Source organism: Macrotis lagotis, chromosome 2 (genome assembly GCF_037893015.1).
Source record: "Macrotis lagotis isolate mMagLag1 chromosome 2, bilby.v1.9.chrom.fasta, whole genome shotgun sequence".
NCBI lineage: Eukaryota > Metazoa > Chordata > Mammalia > Peramelemorphia > Peramelidae > Macrotis > Macrotis lagotis.
In genome coordinates this window covers 313,312,730-313,339,258 of record NC_133659.1, presented here as the reverse complement: position 1 = coordinate 313,339,258, position 26,529 = coordinate 313,312,730, and the positions used below count along the sequence as shown (strand labels likewise).

Genomic DNA, 26,529 nt, shown 5'->3' with positions numbered 1-26,529 from the left:
TTCTTCTTTGACAACATCACTAATATGGAAATATGTTTTACATGATTGTACACATATAACCTATATCAGATTGCTTACTCTCTTGGGGAGGGGGGAGGAAGGAGTGGAAGGGAAAAATTTGGAACTGAGAAATACTGATGATGTTGTTCTTGTCAATTTAATGTATTTGAACATTAAACAGATTAATAAAAAAGTAAATTAAGAGTATAGAACTAACAAAAATAAAATAAAAGTTTCTCATGCCAAATTATGATTTTCAATTTCCATGGCTGGGGTCTTGACATTTGTTTTAGTATTCATTAAAAAAAATTTTTTTGTCCCATTGTAGTCCAAGTATGTGGTATATAGAATTTTGAAAGTTTTTAAAAATTATTTAATCTATCTTTTGTCCCATTTATGAGATCAATTTTATGTTCAGGAGTAACCTTGAAAAAGAAAGCAACTATTTTCCCTACTTAAAATGATTTCCATAGGTCAGTTAGGCAGCAAGGTGAGTACAGTGACTAGAACACTGGTCAGGAAGACATGAATTCAAACCCAGCTTCAGATAGTTTTGGCAAGTCACTTAGCTTGTTTGCTTCAGTTTCTTCAGCAGTTAAATGGGGATAATTATAGCACCTGCCTCTCAGGGTTGTGGTAAGGTTAAATTAAATAATATTTGTCAAATGCTTATGGCCTGGCTCATAGTAGGTGCTGAATACATGCTAACTATTACTACTATTGATGATGATGATGTGACTCTTTGTGATTGCATGTGGGATTTTTTTTTGGTAAAGATACTGGAGTTTTTTGCTATTTCCTTCTCCAGCTCATTTTATAGATGAGGAAACTGAGGCAAACAGGGTGAACTTGCCCAAGTGCCACATCTAGCCTGAGGTTGGATTTGAACTTAGGTCTTTCTGTCTCCAGCTCTGCCACCCAGCTGCCCAGTATTATTGTTATTGAGTTACTTGTCTATCAATTTTTTTTTAGGTTTTTGCAAGGCAAACAGGGTTAATTAAGTGGCTTGCTCAAGGCCACACAGCTAGGTCATTATTAAGTGTCTGAGACCGGATTTGAACCCAGGTACTCCTGACTCCAGGGCCAGTGCTTTATCCACTATGCCACCTAGCCACCCTTGTCTATCAGTTCTTTAACTAATTTTTGTCAAATTGCTGCATCACTGTGATAGTAGAAATCTATTTAGATTTGAGCATGGAGGATCTCCCATCATAACTATACTAATATCCATTTCTTTTTGAATTCCTATTTATCCCTTGAATGTATCAGGATGCTCTGTTGTTAGGTAAAAACAACAAAGGGTTTTCATAAGAGGCAGCATGGGGTACTTTGAAAGAGCACTTAATATATTTACTATGAAATCCAATTTAATACTGTAATAGTTCTGCTGCTGTAACTAGCAATTTTCTCACCTGGAGCAAAGAATTTAGAAACATGTCTGGAGCAAACAGCGTGTAATGTGCCATCAGATTAATTCTTTGAGATAAATATAGTTAGGCAAGGAAAAGGGGGAGAGTGATTGAAGGACACCAAGTCTACCTTGACAGGGAGTCCAGGGAGACTGGGGGACCCTGAACCCCGAGAAGGAGAAACCGGATATTTTGGTAGGGAAGTAGGGCGCAGAGCAGTCTGAAGGGAAGGAAAGAGGAGGCAAATCACAACTTTCCCAGCACTTGCCTCCTGGAGCTGTTGTAAGGATAAAATAAGTTATTTACAAAGAGCTTAGGTCCTAAATAAATTAGTTTTTGTTGTTATTAGTTAATTCTGCCTTATCTACTGATTTTTAATTTGAACTTTGAGGAATTATCCTTGTTAACTAGCTGCTAAATTTACTTGGTTCCATAATACTGGAGTCTTCTTTGGGCTTTGATCACCCAGCCCTAGTTACCATTATTTATTTTGCAATCACACAAATAAGTATTAAGTGTCTGAGGCAGGATATGAACTCAGGTCCCTCCAGACTCCAGGGCCAGTGCGCTTTCCACTGCTTCACCTAGCTGCCCCTGCCCAGCCCTCCTTATAAACTAACTTTCACTGATTAGCCTTACATCTCCTATTTTGAGTCTCTTTTTTATCTTTTCCTTTGAAGTATACCTCTTAGAGGAAACAGGTGATTGTGTTTTATCTTGTAATCTAATCAGTGACTGTAGGGCAGCAGGGTATGAGGGATATAAAGCTGAGTTCCCATCCCAGCTCAGATAGTCATTAAGCTGTGTATCCCTGGCAAGCTCTAAGCCTTGCTGGGCCTCAGTTTCTTCATCTGTAAAATAAGGAGGTTGGTTTCTAGTCTCCGCCAGCTCCAAATCTTTGGCCCTTTCCTATTTAATAGGGGATTTTGCCCCATTTACATTAGGGCATTTACTTCTCTGGGAATACTTGAATATGGAAAGCTTGCTTTCTTGTCTTCTGCAGAGTCGCCTGGATCCCTTCAGGTTGCTCAAGTACAATATGAGCAGTGCTGATGACTTCACTGATCACGCCGACTCCCTCTTGGTCTACCGACATAAGTGGCCCCAGGCATGTTCCTGGTATGTGTTCTTTGTAGCCTTTGTCTTAAACTGAGATATTTTCCTTGGAGAACAATGTGGTTGAGCATCTTAGGAGCGCTTTCTTTTTTAATATTATGTAGGGTGTATAGTTATGTTGAGGGCAGCTATGTGGCACAGTGGATAGAACGCTGGCTCTTGAGTCAGGAAGCTCTGAATTCAAATCCAGCCTCTGACACTACTAACTCTGTGACCTTGGACAAGTCAGTTATCCCTGTCTTGCCTCAATATTCTCATCTGTGAAATAAGTTGAAGAAGGAAATGACAAACCATTCCAATATCTCTGTCAAGAAAGCCCAAATGAGGGCATTAAGAATTGGACACAATTGAAAGGACTGAACAATAACTAAGATGGGTTTTAGGCTGTGATTATATCTACTTACAATACCTAATATATTGGTTGTCTAGGGGGTACAATCAATGGTATACAAGCAAATATTTAACAACTGACTTACTTAAAAAATTATATGCGTGTCATATTTTTAAGTTGAATCTATATTGACATTTTTTCCATCACTCTTGAAGTCTAGATATAAAAATACCAAAAAATCAAGCCCTGATTTATGGTGTTTTCTGATTTCTGAGGTGTAAATAGCTCACACTGAAAATTTAACAACCATTGGTTCTCTGTAAATGGAGTCAAGGTGGTCCAGCATATCTCTAGTTTATGATACAATATATTACAATGCCATCATTACAATAAAATTCAGATCAGTCTCTCATCTGAAGAGAGATTAAGTATGACATGACTTATGTGGGCCATCTTTCATTGTTATTTCTATACTGAAAATACCCAGGTCTAGATATCCACTCTGACCCTCTCCCCTGAGTTTCTCTCCCAAATCACCAGTTGCTTAGTATACATCCCCCAAATGAATGACCCACAGACATCATAAATTCAGCATTTCTGAAGCTAAATTCATACCTCCTTGATCTCTCTGACATCTAGCCCCTTCTCTCCATATACTAGCTACTACCTGATTTCAATCCCCTCTCCTCTTAGACTATTACCACAGTCTCTCCCCACTCCAGTCTACCCTTCACTCTCCTGCCATAGTTTGTCTATAATTGTCATTATCTTATTTAGTTAATTCTGGTGGCCATCTATGGACTCTACTGTTGGCCCACTCAACACATATGTGTGTTTCTCATCATGTCCTCAATTGGGTCATCTTGTTTTTGCTTATATGTTTCTTTGATGATATTCTTTACTCCTTCTACTAGTATCTTTGCCAAGAAAATCCAGATTGGTGTCTCAAGGAGTTAATGACAACATATGACAACAACATAGCTAATAACATGTGTTAACTAGATGCTGGGGGGTCAGAGAAAGGCAGAAAACAATCCTTGCCTTCAAGGGGTCACATTCAAATAGAGAAGAAAATTGCAAACTCTATCTTTAGGCAGATTGGTGGTGATCTCAGAGATAAGGCACTCTCAGAAATAGTAAACTGGGAAAGGAAGGAAGGCTTTAAACTGGGAAAAAAAAAGTCAATTATTACTTCATTAACTCAATGATGTAATGAGCTTTGATAGTATTTGTCAACCAACCTGTAATTCCGTGAGGGCAGGGACTCTTATCTTGCCCCAATTCTGCAGCTAGTCCAAAGTTTGGGAATCTTCCATTAGATTGTAAACTCCTCAAGAGTTGAGACTGGCTTTGTCTCTTCAGAGCTTAGTGTAGTTTCTGTAATAGAGCAGGTGCTTATTAAATGCTTTTTGTCTCGACTTTTTGGTTAAATTGCTGAGTTTGTTAGTCAACCTTCTAAAAACCTTACTTATGCCTCCTTGGATCTCATTTTCTTCTGTAAAATGGGGGAAGGAAGGGTAGGTCCCTCCTAGCTTTCTAGCTATGATCCTGTAGTCAAAACAAGGTTCTCTTAGAATAAAATCAGTATTAGCAGTCCATGTGGTTGTCTCTCCACTGGGTGACACTGTTGATTCATTTAAAATAAGCAGGAGTCCTTGCAGAAGCTATGTCCCTAAGAGGCAAGAAAGTTGTACGATGGCCTTTTAGGGGGCTCAGGAGGCAGCTCAGTCTTTCTTTGCCAAGCATTGGGTCAGGGATAATAGCAGTTCTACTCTTTCTTCATCTTTCAAGGGAAAATACAACCTCTGTCTTGACTCCAGAACCAGCTGTGTTCTTGTGAAGTCAATACAGGTTTCCTGGGGCAAAGCAAAGCAGAGATCTGGGAGTGGGGGGAAGAAGGGACCTTACAGATAGTAAAATTTTGTTTTATATTTGAGGAATCTAAGGTCCAGACAGGGGAAGGACAATTAGGTCACCGGGTTTTAGACTTGGAAGAGTCTTAGAGAGAAGGTTTCGATAGTTTACATTTGAGTAAACTGAGATTCAGAAAGGGAAAGGACATTTGGGTACAGGATTTTAGACCTGGAAGGTCTTTCGAGAGAAGGTTTTTTAATAGTTTACATTAAGTAAACTGAGGTCCAGAGAAGAGATGAACAATTGGGACCCAGAATTTTAGAACTAGAAGGCTTTTGGAGATAAGGTTTCAATATTTTACATTTGAGTAAAATGTCCAGAGGATGGTCCAGAGAGGGAAAGACAGTTGGGTCACAGGTTTTAGACCTGGAAGACCCCTAGAGATAAGAGTCCAGATTCATTATTTTATAGGAAACTGAGACCCAGAGAGGTATCTCAAAGCTGCTAACAGCCAAATTTTTTCTTTGCCTTTTCCCCTTTCCAAATTATTCAATTAAAGCAAAAGTTAGAGAGGAAGACCATGCCACTTCATTAGTATAAGGAATTAGCTCTTAGATGAATCCTGATCTGCCAGTACAAGCTTGGCCATTCGGAATCTCAAGAACTTGCCAAGAACACTGAAGAGGGTAAATAACTTTATTCAGGGTCAGTCAGTTGGAAAATAGCAAGGGAGAAGAGAAAGAATTGGCACTCAGAACTTCCTGACTCAGGGTAGCTTACTATTCCCTAATACCATGATTCTAGAAAGTTCAGTGAATAGAGCTCTGGGCCTGGTGTCAGGAGGATCTGAGTTCAGATCCCACCTCAGACACTTAATAATTGCCTAATTGTGTCACTTAACCCCATTGCCTTGCAACACCGCCTCCATCCCAACCAACCAAACAAACAAACAAAAAAAAGATCAGAGAAACCTGAGGAGGAAAAAGGGAGTTTTTGTGAAAAATAAATAAAGCTGAGTTTTCCCCCCTGCATGTCCCCTATGCCTTTAATATTTTCCCTCCCCATCTTCCCCTCTGGCTTCCTTCAAGTCCCAGCTAAAATCCCCCTTCTCTGAGAAGTCCTTCCCAATATCTTCCCTTTAAAATGATTATCTCCATTTTGTCCTGTGTATAGATTGTGCTTAGTTATTGGCACATTGTCCTCCACCATTAGACTGTTAGCTCCTTGAAGGCAGGGATTGCCTTTTACCTTTTTTTTTTTTTTGGTATCCTCCACACTTAGCAGAGTGTCTGATACATGAGGATAAGTTCCTGTTATTTGTCCTTCATTTTCTTTTTTTTCTTTTTTAAAGAAAGATTTTATTTATTTTGAGTTTTATAATCCCCTCCATTCTTGCTTCTCTCCCCCCACTCCCCACAGAAGGCATTCTGTTAGTCTTTACATTGTTTCCATAGTATACATTGATCTCAGTTGAATGTGATGACAGAGAAATCATATCCTTAAGGAAGAAAAATAAAGTATGAGATAGTAAAATTACATAATAAGATAGTGGTTTCCCCCCCCTAATTTAATGGTAATAGTCTTTGGTCTTTGTTCAAAGTTCATGATTCTTTGTCTGGATACACATGGTATTCTCCATTGCAGACAGCTCAAAATTGTCCCTGGCTGTTGTACTGAAGGCATGAGCAAGTCCATCAAGGATGATCATCACCCCCATGTTGCTGTTAGGGTGGACACTGTTCTTCTGGCTCTGCTCATCTCACTCAGCATCAGTTCATGCAACTCCCTCCAGGCTCCCCTGAATTCCCATCCCTCCTGGTTTCTAATAGAACAATAGTGTTCCACGACATACATATACGGCAGTTTGCTAAGCGATTCCCCAATTGAATTGGCCTTCATTTTCAAAGAGGACCAGGATATCAGGAAGGTGATGCCACAACAAGCACATGAATTAGATGAATGAGGGGACTGTGCTAAGTCACCAGCCTCACTTTCTCCTCCAGAGCCATCTGGGACCAGTGGTCAGATACAGATCAGGATGACTGGAGATGACCTAGGATGCAGTGGGAGATGTTGGCCTTTTTTAAGCTTAATAACTTCTCATTGACTTAATTGAGCTTATTATGATAGGATTTTTAAAAAGTTACTCCACTGCCCTTGGGATCAATTAATCCTTTAAGGGTCTACAGCTTTTAGGGGGCAGCTAGGTGGCTCAGTGGATAAAGCACCAGCCCTGGAGTCAGGAAAACCTGGGTTCAAATCCGGTCTCTGACACTTAATAATTACGTAGCTGTGTGGCCTTGGGCAAGCCACTTAACCCTGTTTGACTTGCAAAAAAAAAAAAAACAACTAAAAAAAAAAGAGTCTACAGCTTTTAAAATATGAATGGGGGCAGCTTGGTGGCCTAGTGGATAGCACACCAACCTGGGAGACAGGAGGATGGAGTTCAAATTTGACCTCAAACACTTGATATTTACTAGCTATATGACTTTGGGTAACTCACTTAACCCCATTATCCTCCAAAATAAAAAATCCAAACAAATGTCAAAAAGTGATTTTAAAAGATACGAATGTATTTAGCTATTTATATGTGCTAGAAATATGTAGCTATTATAGAATATATTTGAATATATTTAAAGTACAATGGGATATCATGTTTAGAATGTTGGTCTCAGATTCAGGAAGATGAGGATTCTCATCCTGCCTCTGACATTAGCTTTGTGAGTATGGGTGAAATATTTAAGTTCCCTCAACCTCAGTTTCCTCATCTATTGAATAGAGTTATATCATAGCTACCTCTCAGAGATGATATGAGATAATGTATGCATAGAATTTTCAAACTCTAAAGTACTGTTTAAGGTTTGCTATTATTATAGGGTGAATGTCTTGCCCAGTCTGGAGTCCAGATTGGTTCTAGCTTGGGGAATGACCCTTCCAAACTACAGAGAATCAGTTTTCTCTTCTGCTTCCGTGAAGTAGCAGGGTCTGAAAAAAAAATTATGATTGCCTAAGATGTTTTGATTTATTGCATTATGAGACCAGATTTCTATTGGGAAAATGAAACTAAGGCAATTATTGAGACCATTTAGGTTCAGCTTGCCCACTTTCAACTGAATTTTCCAGATGTCTCTGGCTCCAAATTACATTTAAGGTGTATTGAATGATGCTGGCTAATGAATTATAAAACCTCAGCATAGTGCAGCCAGAAAAGGCCTCTGGGAGGGGAAGAAAAACTGAATTCAGCTCCAGTTCCCATTTGTAGTAACTGCTTAACTGTAGACAAGCCACTGAAGTATGCTGAACCTCAGTTTCTCCATCCATAAAACAGGGCCAATTAGAAATAATTGCTCTATTTACCTTACAAGGTTGTCATTACTTAGTCCACAAGCATTTTTTTTTTTAGGTTTTTGCAGGGCAAATGGGGTTAAGTGGCTTGCCCAAGGCCACACAGCTAGGCAATTATGAAGTGTCTGAGGTAAGATTTGAACTCAGGTCCTCCTGACTCCAGGGCCGGTGCTCTATCCATTGCACCACCTAGCCACCCCTCCACAAGCATTTCTTAACTATCTCCTCTGTGCCAGGTGCTTGCTACACACTGGGCAAACCAAGAAAGGGGGAAAAACCATCAGATCCTACTCTCAAGAAGCTTACAATCTCCAGATATATACAGAACAGGGTACAAACCACTAGATACATATGATGAGACATATACAGAACAACATACAAACTAGAGACACACTCGATATCTATAGAGCAAGATACAAACAAATATATATATATACATATATACATATATACAAGATTGATACAGAACAACATGCAAACAATTGGTGTGCATAATATATATAGAACAAGATATAGACAGCTAGATGCATATATATATATACATAACATATATACCTATAAAACTAGTCACACATATATACATATAAACAATAGATATACACACATGCACACATACATACACAACATATATAAAACAATAGACACAAATATACACACATATATATACAGCATATATAAACAACTAGACACACATACACATACATACAACATATATGCATACATAAACAACTAGATACACACATATACAACATATATATAAACAACTAGCTACACAATACATACATGCATGTACATGTATAACATGTGCATATATAAAGAACTAGATACACATATACATATATACACAACATATATATATAAACAACTAGATACATATACATACAACAAATATACATGTGTATGTATATACAACATATGTGCATATAAAACAACTAGATACATATACACATATATACATTGTACAGAACAAGATACAAACCACTAGATACTTATGAGATCTATATACAGAGCAACATACAAGTAGATATACATTTGATATCACAGAACAAGATACAAACCACTAGATACACACAAGATAAATGCAGAACATACCAACAGCTAGATACATACTCTCTATGTAGACCAAGATACATATAACTAGCTACATATGAGATAATTACAGAACAAGATATAAACAACTGGATACATATAAGATTAGTGAGTGATGATGTTTGCCCTTCAGTTTTTGAAGAGATCATGACAATCAGGGAGGTCATATCGTGACTAGCACGTGAACTGGATTTAAGTGAGAAGGGCTGTGCAGTGATTAGCCTGACTTTCTCTTCTGGAGCCATCTGGGTCCAGTGGGCAGATATGGATCAGGACAACTAGAGATGGCAATCAGGGTTAAGTGACTTGCTCAAGGTCACACAGCTAGTAAGTGTGTGAGGGTGCATTTGAACTTAGGTCCTCCTGACTTCAGGGGTTGGTGCTCTACCTACTTCGCCATCTAGATACATACAAGATATATACAGATGATATATACATATATATGCATATATATATATATATCTCCTCTATATAAATGGGATATATATAGTTCTATATATATTCTATATAAATAGGATATATACTGTTTTATATATATTATATATATATATATATATGATATATACAGAATGATATATAAATAAGATACATTCAAGATGTGAGGAAAGTGCTAGTAATGGGAATTATTAACAAGAGGAATTGAAGGGCTCATTTATTCCCCGTCCTGTTACAAATCAGTTATATTTGCAGCTACTTGCCAAATTCAATAGAAAGTGTTTGGCATCATCTCCCTGTGCTTTCCAATTTAACAAAGGAAGCTTTCTAATGCCTCATCTCATATAATCTTCATAGCCCTGTGAGGTAAGGCAGGAAGGTATTATCCTCCTTTTATAGATGAGAAACAGACTCAGCAATAAAACAATCTAACAGATATTTATTAAGCATCAACCATATGCAAGTTACTGTGCGAGGTGCTGAGGATACAAAGCAAAGTAGAAAAATCTCCCTGTCCTCAAGAAACTGACTTGCCCCAGGTTAGGTGGTGCAGTAAGAGTTAAACTTAAATGCCTCATTACAAATCCAGTACTACCCACTCTCATAGGAACTGTGATGCCAGAATGTGATACCATGGAGAAATACATTTATTTATAATTAGTGGGTAAAATTTAGTTGCTTATATGTGTATCAAAACAGCTCTGGCCTTTTATAAAAGGTTGCTGAGTCTAGGGGAGGGGTGGTGATGATGAAGGGCGCCTCAGTGGGAGTCAAAAGTGACAGACCCAATGACAATATATAACTTCTCTTTAATGGCCAAGGGGGAGAGAAGAGGGCAGAGGTAGGAGAGGTGACTGAAGGCTTCTCTGAGAGAGAATTGCTTCCTGGAGGCCAGGTGAATTCCAAACCTTGTGACTTTTAGTAATGTGATTGGCAGTAAAGTCAGTCACTTGTCTGATCTGCAAACACTGGGACTTGGTTTAAAACAACTCAGAATAACCAGAAATGAGAAGAATCACAAAAGAGCAGTTTTGAGTTGAGAAAAGAGCATACTTTTTAGGCAACAGTGGATCTATGGACTTGGAGGCAGGAAACTCTTGAGGTCAAATCCAGCCTTGGACATTTACTAGCTAGAGGACTCTGGTTAAGTCACTGAACTTTTGTCTGATTCACCTATAAAATGTATATAATTAATGGTACCTATCACTCGGTTATTGTTTTCTGTGACCTTGGATAATTCACTCTCTGAGGTTTTCTAAGCCTCATCAACTACTAAATCTCATTGTTAGTAGAGGGATTTCTAATGCCAGGTTTTCCCCCAAGTTGACAAAATCATAGGTCTTTGAGTATTCATATTAATTTGTGTTTATTTATATTGGGATTGTGGTTTTATTGGTGTAAGAAAATTTCTATCAAATCAGAACTGTTTCTGTTCTGAAATTTATAGTTCACAGAGTGGTCTGAGGTAGTGTTGAAATTGAAATAAGGCCAATAAACCATACTTGACTTCCTGAAGCCATAAATTGGTCTATATTAATATTAGTTATGCTTTATTACATTTTTATTTATCTTATTTAATATTTCCCAATTACATTTTTAAAAGTATATAATTATAATTTATTTTAACATTAAAAAAAATTTTGAGTTCCAAACTCTCTCTCTTCCAATTACATTTTTTTTTTTTTAGGTTTTTGCAAGGTAAATGGGGTTAAGTGGCTTGCCCAAGATCACACAGCTAGGTCATTATTAAGTATCTGAGACTGGATTTGAACCCAGGTACTCCTGACTCTAGGGCCAGTGCTTTATCCACTGCACCACCTAGCCGCCCCTTCCAATTACATTTTAATCTAGTTCAGGGCTGATAGTGTTATAGGCAGTATGCTGCCCTCCACAATGTATGGATTACCTCTGACCTAGAACACTAGGAGGGTAAGTGACTCGTCCAGGGTCACATAGCCAGTACTTATAAGAGGCATGATTTTTCTGGGATCCAAGCTAGCTTATTATCCATTACAACACATGGTCAATCCCTTTTTCAAATTCTCTCTCTCTCTCTCTCTCTGGCTATTTTTGTCTCTTTTTTTATCTTTGTGTCCCCGTTTTTTCTCTCTTTTTATATATGTTATTCCAAAGTCTTGGTATAGTTTAAGCTATTTAATTTTATAACATGAGTGTGGCCTTTCCCTAGTAGGGTCTATGTTAAACTCTTGGGCCCACAGGTACCTCTCTGGTAAGGATGGATCAAAAGTATCTGCCAGCTCTTGGACTGTCTGGGTCTGAAGTGCCTCATTTGTGAAATGAAGACTTGAAATTAAATGATCTTTCTGGTCCTTCCATTTCTGAATCCTTTGATTCTGGGCTGGGAATTTTCCTCTGCTCCCTGAATAGTTCTCTGATGTTTAGCAATAGTGAACAAAGGACTTTAGAAAAGAAACAGAGGAAAGTCCTGCTCTTTCTAGCTTGTCCCTAACTCTGGTATGGGAATGTTTAGATGTTGCTCCCTCTCCTTGGGCCTTATCTTTGTTGGACAGACACACTGTGCCCCTGCCTGGAGCTGAAATTATGGCCACAGGGAGTGTTAGTGTCTGAGAGATTTTTAGACATATAAAGGGGGTCCAAATATAGCAGAGGTATTTAGGAGGAATGCTGTTGTCTAAAAAAGCTGGCAGCCCTCTTGGAATCATCAAAGGAGGGAGGATTTGAGGCCAACAGAAACTAGAGAGACTGCAGCAGTCATTGTCAGTCAATCAGCATGCACTTATTAGGCACCTTGTGCTAGGCCCTGGGACGGGAAGACAAGAACAAGTGATCTTTGTGTCCTGGGTGTTTCCATTCTATGGATGATGATGATGTTTGTCCTTTGTTTTTCCAAGAAGACTAGTATATCAGGGAGGTGATGCCATGACATTGGATTTGAGTGAGGGGTTGCTTGCTAAGTCACCAACCACACTTTTTCCTCTGGAGTCATCTGGTCCAGTGGCCAGATATGGATCAGAATGACTGGAAATGGCTCTTGATGTGAGGCGATCGGATTAAGTGATTTGCCAAAGATCAAGTGTCTAAGGCTGAATTTGAACTCAGGTCCTCTTTATTTTAGGATTGGAGCTCTACCCACTGTCCCATTGATAGTAAACATGTATAAATGCACCAGACAGTTCTTGGGATTTCCAAGGCATTTTAAATCACTGGATTAGAACATGGCACCAATGAGATCAAGGCGGATCCCTCCATTGGGCCAGTCAACTTTCTTTATTGAATTTAAGTTCAATAAGTAATAAGCATTTGAATGTGCTGAGGGTACAAAAAAAGTTCTCCTCAGAGAACTTACATTCTAATAGAGAAAACCAAAACGGACACATTTAAGTAGATACCAAATATACCACAAAGTATACAACAAATCTATAAGGAAAAATGCAACAATAAAATAATCAGAAAGCACTTACGTAAGTATTTTTTATTTATGGATTAAGTGACTTGACCAAGGTCACACAGCTAGGCAACGATTAAGTGTCTGAGGCTGGATTTGAACTTAGGTCTTCCTGACTCCAGGGCTGGTGCTCTATCCACTGTGTGCCACCTAGCCACCCTGAGATTATTTACTTACATTATCCCTATTTCACAAATAGGGAAACTGAGGCAAACAGAGATTAAGTGACTTATTTGGGGTATTAGTAATTTTTGGAGATTGAATTTGAACTCAGGACTTCCTGACTCCAGGTTTGACCCTCTATTGACTGCACTACCTAACTGCCTCCTTTGTAAGATATCAGGAAGAAAGTCAATTTATTCCCCTATAATTTTGTGTATATCCATCTTTGTGTGTGTGTGTGTGTGTGTGTGTGTGTGTGTGTGTGTACCCTTTCTCTGACCTGCAATTCTGACTTTTATCAGATTTTTAAAAATCTAAACTTTAGAAAAATAGAACTGTTGTTTGTGACCCCAAGTTGAAAAGGGTCATTATTAATTTTTCCAAAGGTCAACATACACATCCTTCCTACAACTGCTATTTTGGAGTGCGTTGTTGAAACTGAACAAGGGAGTAAAGGCCAGGGAAAGAAAATTGTTGGAAATATTTCCATAAGCCATTATCATTCATCAAAGGCAATGGGCTGCTTTGTGTTGGCAGAGGCATGTTTACAAAACTCTATAAACAAAACTCTAAAGGCTTCTGATCAGACATTGTCCTGCTGCTGCCCTGGCAATTGCCTTTCTATGACCATAGAACGTATTTCCTGTCCTTTGGCTCCAGCTCCCTGAGATCTGCCACCATTTAGTGTCTGTGATTATTGGTGACAAAGAGTCACATGTCAATACCATTGGTCTTTAAAGTTTTTTTTTAGGTTTTTTTTGCAAGGCAATGGGGTTAAGTGACTTGCCCAAGGCCACACAGCTAGGCAAATTATTAAGTGTCTGAGGTTAGATTTGAACTCAGGTACTCCTGACTCCAGGGTGGGTGTTGTATCCACTGCACAACCTAGCCGCCCCAGTCGTCCAGAGTTATTAAAGATCCTTGGTGAGACAAAAGTCAAGATGATTGTAGATGGAGGTGGACGACTTTGAAATTAGGTCAACCTCGGTGTGCCTTAGTCCACTGGAAAAGAAAATGGCAAACCCACTCAGTATCTGCCAAGAAAACTCCAGGGATGGTATTGTTATGCTGTCAGACACAACTGAACAACAATTTCAGTATAATTCATCCAAGATAATTAGTACTCTTGCTGGCTCTATTCAGACCTTTGATTTCATTGGTGTAAAGAACTCCCAATGAAGAAACTTCCTCCAGGACTCTTCTAGTCTTAGAAACTTGCCTGTGGGACTCGACATGGGGAGGCACTGGTGCGTCTGAGGCCTGACTGGCCCGTAGTCCTTGCTGACTCTGAAGCGACCCTCTCTCCCCTGCCACACTGTCTCTTTGATTAGAACTCAAGATTAAGAGAACAGACTCATCATCCATTGGCACTGACTCGAATTAGATGCTCAGGCAATTGTGAATAGAACTAGGTTTGATGAATACAAATTAGGAAAAAGATTTTGCCCGGGAGACTTCTGAGACCCTTCTAAGAGTGCCTGGAACCCTCCTGGCCATTCGGTCTTCCTTCAGGGTTGTTATTCTTTTCTTGTAGTTTTCCAGGGGCTTGTTAATCTTAGAGCCTCCCCTCTGAGAGTGCCGCTAATTTATCATATGTATTATATCCTGGGCAGGAAAGAAATAAAGATCTATATGTGGGGAGAAAGCAGCAATGTACAATTACAACATACATGTTCGTGTATACGTGTTACATTAGACATGGGAGTTACATGGGATACATGTGATTATATTTACATACACACATATACACAAACTAGTAAGCAAGTCAGATTGTGTGTGTGTGTGTGTGTGTGTATATATATATGTATATGTATACACACACACACACACACACACACACACATATATATATATATCTGACCAGAGCAAAAAAAAAAAAAAAAACCCAACCAAACAACCCAAAACTCAACCATTCTTAATCTCCTTAAAAACTGGTTAAAAACAGGGTGGCTAGGTGGCACAGTGGACAGTGCACCGGCCCTGGAGTCAGGAAGACCTGAGTCTCAAATCCGGCCCTCAGACACTTAATAATGACCTAGCTGTGAGACCTTGGGCAAGTCACTTAGCCCCATTTGCCTTGCAAAAACTAAAAACAACAACAACAGCAACAACACTGGTTAAAAACCTGGTATTGAAAGCCTAGGGGCAGCTAGGTAGCATGGTGGGTAGAGCACTGGCCCTGGAGTCCGGAGGACCTGAGTTCAAATCTAACCTCAGCTACTAGCTACGTGACCTTAACCCCAATTGCTGACAGAAAGAAAAAGAAAGTCTATTCTTCTAAGCCAACAAATATTAAGTATTTACTATTATAGCTGATGGAGCTCACAATCTAATGAGGAAGCTAATGTAATGACAATTATGTACAAAGACAAGATAAGATACTGATCCGTGTATGTATGTAAATGTAGCACAATACATAAAGGATATAGAGGAGAGGAGCTATAGGATACACCCAGGCATATAATATAAATATAAACATGTGTGCATATACATTCTCTGTCTCTGTCTCTGTCTCTGTCTCTGTCTCTGTCTCTGTCTCTGTCTCTGTCTCTGTCTCTGTCTCTGTCTCTATCATCTCTATGTGTATATATGACTAGAAGAGTCCTGGAGGAAGTTTCTTCATTGGGAGTTCTTTACACCAATGAAATCAAAGGTCTGAATAGAGCCAGCAAGAGTACTAATTATCTTGGAGGAATTATACTGAAATTGTTGTTCAGTTGTGTCTGACAGCATAACAATACCATCCCTGGAGTTTTCTTGGTAGATACTGGAGTGGTTTGTCATTTTCTTTTCCAGTGGACTAAGGCACACCGAGGTTGACCTAATTTCAAAGTCATCCACTCCATCCACAATATATTCGTATATAGAATATATGTCCTATATAGGATCCACACAGGTGTATGTGAAATGTGTATGTATATAGAAAAATGTTCTGTATAGGAGGCACCCATGTGTATATTATATGTCTAAATAGCCTATATATGATACACAAAGGTAAATATTTTACATATCTATATCTATCTATCTATCTATCTATCTATCTATCTATCTATCTATCTATCTATCTATATCTCCTAGATGGAATATGTCCTATATAGGATCCATACAGGTATATATGAAATGTGTATGTATATATCCTCTAAGAATCATGTCCTGTATAGGATGTAATCACATGTATATTATATGTATAAATAGCCTATATATGATACACAAAGGTAAATATTTAATGTATATATATCCTAGATGGAATATGTCCTATATAGGATTCACACAGGTGTATATTAAATGTTTATGTATATATCCTATATAGAATACATGTCCTGTATAGCATGCACCCATGCATCTATTATATGTCTAAATATCCTATATATGATACACAAAGGTAAATATTATATATATATATGTATATACATACATATACATATACACATACACACACATGCACGCACGTGTGCACACACACACATATCCTAGATGGAATATGTCCTATATAGGATCCACACAGGTGTATATGAAATGGGTATGTATATATTGTATAAGAATAATGTCCTATATAGGATGCACCCACATGTATATTATATGTCTAAATATCCTATATAGGATACACAAAGGTAAATATCATATATATATATATATGTATATGTATATAATAGAATACACACATACATATGTATATCCTAGATGGAATATGTCCTGTATAGGATGCACACAGGTATTTTTGTATACATATCTTCACACACAGAATCACATCTATATAGAATATGTGTTTAGTATAGAGATTGTGCCCTATATAGAATAAAAACATGTAGGTATATCATGTGCATTTATACATCCATATACATGTGCATATATGGACAGATATATAAACATATTATATAAGGTAGAACATACACATAAAGATATATAATACACACACATACACAGGATATATTTTTCCTATAAATGTATTTGTATTAATATGTGTGTGTATATATATGTGTGTGTGTGTGTGTGTGTGTGTACTTATCCTATAAAGGAGAGATATCCTAAATAGGATTTATTATATCCTATTAGAATTAGACATATATTATGCACAAAGCATATATTATTGTAATAAATTTATGTTAGCTTAATGCATATAACTATAAATACATTAAACAGAAATAAAGTGAACTTGCCTTCACAGTGCCCTGAAATCAGGAAAACTCCATCTTCCTGAGTTTAAATCCAGCCTCTCACAACTACTAGCTAAGTCACCCTGGGCAAGTCACTTAATCCTGTTTGCCCCAGTTTCCCCATCTTTAAGATGAACTACATAGAGAAGGAAAAGGCAAACCATTCCGGTATCTTTGCCAAGAAAACCCCAAATGGAGTTATGAAGAGTCAGACACAACTGAAAACAACTCAATAGAAACAAAACCATAACAGAACAAACCCTCAAGTTAGCTTCCCCTGGGCACTCTGCCAGCTCTCTCACATTTGAGGACCTTTTATTAATTAAGAGTAGTAATGAAAAAAAAATAGTAATGAAAAATGGATTACAAAGGCATCCACCATAATAGAGTGGCTAGAATATGGTCACCACCCCCAGTTATTTCTAAAACGGAGGCATCAAATCCAGGTTTTGTCACAGAGCATATGAACCAGATCCCAAGAGCTAGAAATAACCTTTCAGATTGAAAATAGTCATCTGAGAACCACTATTCTTTTTGGTCCTGCCATCAACATTTAACATTTGTCTATTTGTCTTTTTACGTTTCATTTAACAGGATGTATCTGGAATTAATATTAATAGGTCGATGGGGGAAGAGGCTTTTTTTCCTCACCTTCCAAGAAATGTGTCTTTGCTATAGGTTTTAGAGCTGGAAGAGATTCTTTCTTATTCTATATGCTATATTATTTTTTAAGATGAGGAAACAGCCTAGGTTCCTTTCTCAGGATTACACATATAGTCAAAATTTGAACCCAGATCTGAGGACTCCAAATCCATCTGCCACACAGAACTTCTAGATCAGAGCTTCTTAACTTGGGATCCATGACTTTGTTTAAAAAATTTCTTTAGGATAATTGGCTTTCAACTTAACTGATTTCCTTTCTATGTATTTTGTAGGTATTTGCGAGTCTGTTTTTTTTGTATATATTTGGGACGTACTTGTAGTTTGTATTTTACAAACATTGGGCCCACTAGGTGGCACCAGAATGCTGAGTTGCCAATTTGGAGTCAGGAAAGTTTATCTTCCTGAGTTCAAATCCAGCCTCAGGCACTTGCTAGCTGTGTGACCCTGGGCAAGTCACTTAACCCTGTTTGCCTCAGTTTTCGCATCTATAAAGTGAGCTAGAGAGAAAAAAATGGCAAAACATTTCAGGATCTTTGCCAAGAAAACCCCCAAAAAGGGTCAAAAAGAGTAAGACACAACTGAACAACATTTTTAAAAACATTCTGAAAAGTGGTCCATAGATTTTCACCAGATTGCCATAAAGAAGGCTAAAAGCCTCTGCTCTAGATGGATATCCTCACTCACCTAAAGAGTGAATGAAAGGGGGGCGGCTAGGTGGCACAGTGGATAGAGCATTGGCCCTGAGGTCAGGAGTACTAAGTTCAAATCCAGTCACCTAGCTGTGTGGCCCTTGGCAAGCCACTTAACCCCATTGCCTTGCAAAAACCCTAAAAAAAAAAAGAGTGAATGGAATAGGAAAGACATAGATTCAAATCCTGCTTTTTGACACCAACTTAGTGGCATTATCCTGAGAAAGTTACTTAGGAATTCTCAGTACCTAGACAACTTTCTAGGGCAATAAATGGACAAAGTATGCGAATGGGAAGTTTTCTTCTCAGATGAAACTCACAGACCAACACCAAAAATAGCACCCCAAATCTCACCTGAAAGTATGGAGATGAGAAAGGTGAAGAAACTTTTTTGACCAGAAAGTCAAGAATACTTCTTTGCCTGAAAGCACTGGTCAGTTCCTTCTCTCAGGAAATATAATAGACACAGATTAAGTTACTTTGCATTCCCCCTGGATGAATAATTCAAAAACTGCACCATATTCTAATGTTCCCTCCCACTTGGTGTGTCTACATGGAAATGCATGGCTTTATTTGGAATGGATTTCAAAACCTTCTAAAAGTTATCCACTTCAAAGGATTGGTGCAGCTTCTCAGAAGTCTACTGCAATCAATCAAGAAATTTTGCTGTGTATCAGGCCCTATGATAGTCCTTGGCTTGCACTGCAGGCATGAGTTTTTAAATATATTTCATTTTCACATACAAGACACATAAAATTATAGCTCTTACTAGAGCTGGGATGGAGTCACTGCTATTTTACTTTCTTGATTTGTCTTTCTAAGTGGCTTCGAAGTGGCAAGTCACTTAACCCCATTTGCCTTGCAAAAAAAAACCCTACAAAAAAAGAAACACTTACATAAAATGAGTGAAAAAAACCCTTATCTTAAGGGTTTACTAAGCAGTGTGCTAAGCCCTGGGGACCCAGATGTAAAAACGAGAGGACATTTGCTGCCTATAAGGAGTGAGAAAGGATATATAGAGAAATAGTGGCCAGGGATGGGTCATTTTAGTTTGGAAAGTGAATAGAGGGTGATGTATCTGGAAACAAAGAAAAATAACAGCATCCCAAAATTTTTTAGGAGGGTTGATTAATTAGTCTAGTAGTTTTCCACGTTCCTAGATTATTTTTGGAGATTTTCTAGCTAAAGCAGGATGTTCCCCTCATCTCTGTTGCAAGCTAATTCAAGTCAAACATTTTTTTAGGTTTTTTTTTTGTCAAGGCAATGGGGTTAAGTGACTTGCCCAAGGTCACACAGCTAGGTAGCTATTAAGTGTCTAGGTCAGATTTGAACTCAGGTCCTCCTGACTCCAGGGCTGGTGCTCTATCCACTGTGCCACCTAGCTGCCCCCAGATTTAAATTTGAAGTAGCATAAAGTATAAGAACAAAAGCTTAATTTGATTCAGCAATAATTAGGTACCTGCTGATGAATAAGATACTGGGCTAGGTTCTGGCTGTACGTAGAGGACACAGATTTCTAGGTTTTTTAAAAAAATTAATCAGGGGTATAGAAGGGGAGATAATGTACAAAGAATATAAAAAAAGTATTTTATTTTTAATAGATTCAAGAAATTGTACAAAACCTACAACTTTTTTTTACTTAAAGCAGGAAAGAAAAGTAGGGTCCAAGGCTTTTTAATGACCTTCTAGAGAGTTTCTTAATCTGGAGGATATGGATAGATTACAGGGAGTCTCTTAAATTGAATGAAAAAAATCACACCTCTTTATTTTTCTAGCTCTAATTAAAAATTAGCATTTCTATCTATTATGAAATTTTAAGGAAGTATCTATCTGAGAAGAGAGTCCATAAGCTACATCAGAATGCCAAAGGGGCCTGTGATAAAAATTGGTAAAGAACTCTTACATAAATGAATGAAAAAAGCCTTATGTTAAGGGTTTACTAAACACTGTGCTAAGCCCTGGGGACCCAGATGTAAAGTGAGAGACATTTGATGCCCATAAGGAGTGAGAAAAGATATATTAAGAAATGGTGGCCAGGGATGGGTCATTTTAGTTTGGAGCCTTAAGGGTGTCATATTGACTTACTCTTTTCAATCTCTCTCACTCTCTCCTCCTCCTCCCTCCCTTCCTTTCTTCCTCCCTCACCCTCCTCCTTGCAATATCCTCATCTTTTCCTCTCTCCCTCCCCTTTTACCCTTTGCTTCTTCCCTCTCACACTTCCACCTCTTCTTAAAAATGTCCTCTTCTCATCTCCTCCTTCCTCCATCCCTCCCTTCCCTCTTTCTACCTCTTTGTCTCTTATCTCTGACACCAGTGTTTAGTTGGTTCAATAAAGGCTTGTTGACTTAATTATACTTACCAGTCTAGAGATGTGGGGTAGATTTTATAGGTATTCTATAGCAGTAAAAGATGGTAATGAGTTAATGAAAACAGATTCCTGATCCAGTGGACACCCTTCCCCTCAGAATATGTTTTATGTAGGGAGTATAAGCTTCTTGAAGGCAGGGGTCCGAGTCAAGTTAAATGTGACAGACATTGGAAACGAAAAGGACAAAAACCTAATCAAAACACAAAATCCCTACTCTCAAGGGGTTCACAATTGAATAGGGAAGACCACACCGTGTAAAGGCATTAACATTAACTAATTTCTTCAGGTTTATAAGATCCTAGATTTAAAGTTAGGAAGAATTGTAGAGATCCCCCAGTTTAGCCTTTTTTTTTTTAAATTTAAGACAAATGGGGTTAAAAGTGACTTGCCCAAGGTCACACAGCCAGGCAATTATTAAGTGTCTGAAACTGGATTTGAACTCAGGTTCTTGACTCCTGGCTGCCCCTGAGATTCCCCAGTCTAACTTTCACTTCATTGATAAATGGATTGAACTGGGAATCAGGATTTGAAGCCAGGTCCCCTATCCAGGCTTTGTATGCCCAACAAACCATCACCAGTGGCTGGCACACTGCACTGAATTATTGTGACTGCTAGACTTACAAGCATCCCCCTTCTGGAAGATCCATGAAGGAAGGGGCTACACAGAAGCAAAGACTGTCTCCAAACTCAAAGCAAGAATACCTCCCACAAGACTTAAGAATTGGGAACTCAGACTGACCTGCTAATGAGCCAATTACAAATAATAATAATGACAACCCCAGAGCTTTTCATTTTTTGCCTTTTTTCCTTCCAAGTCTATGAGGCTTTTAGTAGATTTCTTTGAAGACTTTCCAGCTGAATCAAAATATAGGAATTTAAAAACTAAACTGAGTGTAGCAAGGAGACCATAGTCCAAGCATGCTGGGTATGATTGTAAGGAAGTAGCATATTTGTGTCCTTTCTTGGGATGACTGACTCTGCAGATTTCCTGTGTTCCTGCTATCATCAGACATAGCAAGCTGCCAGCAGTGCCAGCAGGGCATGGGCTCTGATGGAAACTACAGGTTTGAGCTCATATTAGAACCAGGATCTACTTGAATAAGGGAGGAAGTTCTTCTGAAAGATGACACCTGGAGATGAAAGCAGCTGGGGTAGGTAGAAGGTGGGGATCGGAATTTTCCCATGAGGACAACCAAACTGTTAAAAAAAAAAAATTCCTCCAATAAAACTGGGCTTGGTCATGGTGGGAATGAATGATTGACTCCTCCATGACCTTGCAGTTCTGTGTTTTGAGTTGGAGCTCCAGACACCTCATCGTGCCCTTGATTCTGACAAGGGAAGCCAAACAGACACCCTCCCCTTTTACTGGAGGCAAACTGCTTGAGGCTTGCCATAGCTGGTAGACAAAATTCCTTTGGAGCCGGGGAATTTCAAATACATTGGCAACAGCAACAGTTCTGTTAAAATTCTTTCCCCAGAATGGGGGAAAAAAGGGCACTTGAGGTTGTTGTGATCATATGATCAAAGTCCTAGAATGGAAGGGCCCTCAGAGCTCAGAAGCCCAACCCTCTTTGTTTTATTTTTTTCTTAAATTTTTAATTTTTTTTTTTTTTTTGCAAAGCAATGGGGCCCAAGTGACTTGCCCGAAGGCCACACAGCTAGGCAATTGCTATGTGTCTGAGATCAGAAGATCCGAACTCAGGTCCTCCTGACTCCAGGGCCAGTGCTCTATCCACTGCACCCCCTAGCTGCCCCCAACCCTCTTTATTTTTAGAGATGAGAAAATTGGATCTCAAGGCCAGTGAAGTGACTCACCCAAAGTCACAAATTGTCAGAGGCAAGATTGTGGTTGATAATTGTCCTAGTGGCCATCTATCCCAAACTCAAATTTTACAAATGGGGAAACTGAGACCCATGGACATCATGACTTGCCCAAGAACACAGGGTAGTGTAAGAAGTGAGATTTGAACTCACATCCTCTGTCTCCACATTCCTATATCGAAAGCATGGTCAACCATAACAGAAGCAGCTTTTGAAATTTTTTTCTGTTCTCAAGAAAATGCAGCAGGTGTTAAATGTTAAAATCTTGCCAAAATAGAATGTAGAGGAGTAGGGGATCCTGAGATAACATTCATGAAGTTGGTCAGATACTTCCAGTTGTGAGAGATGGAGCAGCTAGGTAGAACAAGACAAAGAGTGCTGTACTTGGGAGTCAGGAAGACCCAAGTTCAAATCCATCCTCACTCACTAGCTGTGTGACTCTAAGCAAGTCATTTAGCCTCTCTCTGCCTCAGTTTCCTTGCCTGTAAAATAGGATAATCATTATTAGCTCCTACTTTTCAGGGTTGTTGTGAATGTGAAAAGAAACAGAACATGTAAAGTTCTTTTCAAGTCTTCAGGCACTTCTACTACATACAAATGTCAGCCATTTATTATTATTATTATTAATTATTATTATTAGAGAAATAGTCTGAGGCATAAGCTGGGACTTGTTAGACATTTTAATGTGTTATTCGAAATGATCTCTTTTGTGACCCTTTATCACTGAAAAACAGAAATAGTCAACCTCAAGTTTTTTCAGTACCATTCTCCACCCCTCACCATTATTAACCTTATGTTCTCTGGCCATTTATTTGGATCTAAGATATTCTTAATCCTATTTTCTCAAGTTCTCTTGGGACATCTAAAACATTCAAAAGAAACAGAGGAGCATTTATTTTTAAAAAGCAGCAGCGAACCTGAGGTCATACAACACAATATGTGCTAGCCTAAATAAATATGGCTTTGTCTGCCCTGGAAGGTTGACTTATTAGGGTTTTGAGTGATTGGGGCTGGACATGGAGTCTCCATTAGAATCATCTCTATTTTTAGCTCTGTAGGAGCTCAGAAAGGTACAAGTAGGTGCCACATTCTGTTATTCTATCCCCCTCCCAGTGAAATATTCTAGTCAAGAGTGGCTTACTACTTGCAATATTTTTAAATATAATATAAAAACACATGTAAATCTTTCTTATGGCAAGGGAATGAGAAAATTGCAAAAAGAAATAACCTTTATGTTAGTGAACTTTGTAATGTACTTTTTTTTTTTGCAAGGGCAATGGGGTTAAGGGACTTGCCCAAGATCACACAGCTAGGTAATTATTAAGTGTCTGAGGCCATATTTGAACTCAGGTCCTCCTGTCTCCAGGGCCCCTGTAACATACTTTTGGGCTATACAAAACCAAGAGAGTTGGCTTTGGTCCAGAGGCTATAGTTTGCCAACCCAGGCCCCAGATTCACAATTATTATTATTATTATTTTAGTTTTTGCAAGGCAATGGAGTTAAGTGGCTTGCCCAAGGCCACATGGCTAGGTAATTATGAAGTGTCTGAGGCTAGATTTGAACCCAGGTACTCCTGACCTCCAGGGCTGGTGCTCTGTCCACTGTGCCACTTAGCCGCCCCTGATTATTATTATGTTAATCAGAACTCTGAGAGCTTTTTTTTTAGTGATGTATAAATTATTCTTAAAGTTTTCAAGTCTTGGTCACTTTTCTTTGCATGGGAATTCCTGTCTGTTTTTTGGAACCTTCAGTTTTTAACAAAATGAATCCCTGAATGTTTTTAAAATTATGTAGTCTCCAGGAGAGATTGAGTTAGTTTCTCTTTGGATATATCCTGGAACTCTTCCTAACTTCATATTCATCTTCTCCTCCAGTCACTTTTCCATGGTATATAAGGATGTGCTCATATTCAATATGGGTGGGTTCCTACTACTGTTAATTGATTACATTCAAAACACTTTGCTGAGAATTTCCTCCTTTGCAAAAATAGTTCAGTTATAAATTGTAGTTGTGGAAGTGATCTAAGAGGTCATCTAGTCCACCTTATTTTACAAATGAGAAAACACTCAGAGAAGTCAAGCAATGGAGTAAAAAGTTACTCAGAAAATACAAAAAAGAGAATGCTCAAAGGTTATTACAAGAAGGAGATACCAACATTTGGGATGTAGCATTACTCTATATGGCAAATTATTGGAAACAGATCAAGCCTGAACGAGCTCAGTGTACCTCCCCTTTGGGTGTAGTGGGACTGTAGTATATTATCAAATTCATATATGGAAAAATGATGTGTCAATTCCATGTAGATTCCTTTTGTGTTATATGATTATTTTGCTTTACCATGATATAAATAGTAACTATATAGATCAAGGACAATGTAACTCATACTCTACAGGACTGTACTTTCACTAACAAAGGCATTGTGTGTGGGATGATGACTAGGTGGTTGGAGCCCTGCCTTGCTCTCACACTCCTCTAACCTTTGTGACTTAACTGTCTATCCTCTAACTTTTCAATGTTATATGAAGTATTCTTCTCAATACATTTGTTTAACCTCTAATAATAATACTGATTTAGCTTCTGTCTCTCAGAAACCTCCCTTTTCTGGATGCTTTTACTAACATCTCTTTCTCACACTGGCAGGGTGATGATTTTTTACTTTTCCCCTGATACAGATGTTTAGAAATTTGACTTGGGTAACCAAATTGTTACCTCTTCCCCATACTTCTTTATCTTCACAACCTTTAATTGCTATTCTTTAATCAATTCTCATGTCCTAAAGAAGCTGTTAGAGTCCAACCAGCGCACTTTGAATGAACATCAAATACAGACTCACATAGTTGCAGGACATTTAGTTGAGGCCTCTCATTTAGTAACTTCTGATACTAAGCACCATTGGTATGATTTCCTGTTTAAATCAGCAACTGCTACTAGATATTTTAACAGTTTAGACTATTCCTATATTGTTGTTAATGATTTTATTATTATGCCCTTTGTAATTTTTATATGTATATTAAAATGAAAACAAATTTACAATAGGTTTACTCCTATAGTCCCATCCTCATACATTTCTCGTGACCTTAAGGGAAAATGAAGAAGAAAATGAAGTTTTCTTATAAGTAAGTTCTCTCTAGCCTGTATGAGGATGTGCCTTCCTCATGAATTTACCTCCCCCCCCCCACCCCAGACACTCCATAGGTGATTTGGCCACATTCCAAAGATTCCAGGAGCCAGCCACTCCTTGAATACACAGGTAGTACTGGGGAGAACTGTGCTATTCTCACAGCATTGACTTTATTCAAAGTAAAATCTTCCGGCCCCCCTATGGCATTTCCTTGAAGTCTTCAAACTGGTAGACTTGTAGGCTTTCCCCATATTACTGTTAAAGGAACCTCCCTCCCCAACTAAGGGAATCCCTCCCAACTAAATTAGCAACTAGCCTTCTTTGTCCTCCACTGATAAATACTCTGAGGCTCCAAGCATTGGTGGGAATCTCACCCCATGGAGAATTGATTCTGCCTGGATTTTTCTTTCTTTCTTTCTTTCTTTCTTCTTTCTTTCTTTCTTTCTTTCTTTCTTTCTTTCTTTCTTTCTTTCTTTCTTTCTTTCTCTCTCTCTCTCTCTCTCTCTCTCTCTTTCTTTCTCTCTCTCTTCTCTCTTTCTTTCTT

The 26,529-nt window shown here is 38.4% G+C and overlaps 2 long non-coding RNA genes across 2 annotated transcripts in view; one reads left to right on the top strand and one right to left on the bottom strand.

The window, feature by feature from the left end:
• The window catches only part of LOC141515217 (uncharacterized), a 36,599-nt gene extending 17,491 nt beyond the window's left edge, over nucleotides 1–19,108 (bottom strand). Inside the window, exons 1-2 of the long non-coding RNA XR_012476253.1 lie at nucleotides 19,029–19,108; nucleotides 4,098–4,233 (exon numbers count right to left, since the gene is read on the bottom strand). This is a non-coding gene — a long non-coding RNA (uncharacterized LOC141515217). The remainder of the gene's footprint in view (nucleotides 1–4,097; nucleotides 4,234–19,028) is intronic.
• Nucleotides 1–26,529, top strand: part of LOC141515216 (uncharacterized) — a 64,189-nt gene that overhangs the window by 11,985 nt on the left and 25,675 nt on the right. The window contains exon 4 of the long non-coding RNA XR_012476252.1: nucleotides 2,413–2,528. This is a non-coding gene — a long non-coding RNA (uncharacterized LOC141515216). The remainder of the gene's footprint in view (nucleotides 1–2,412; nucleotides 2,529–26,529) is intronic.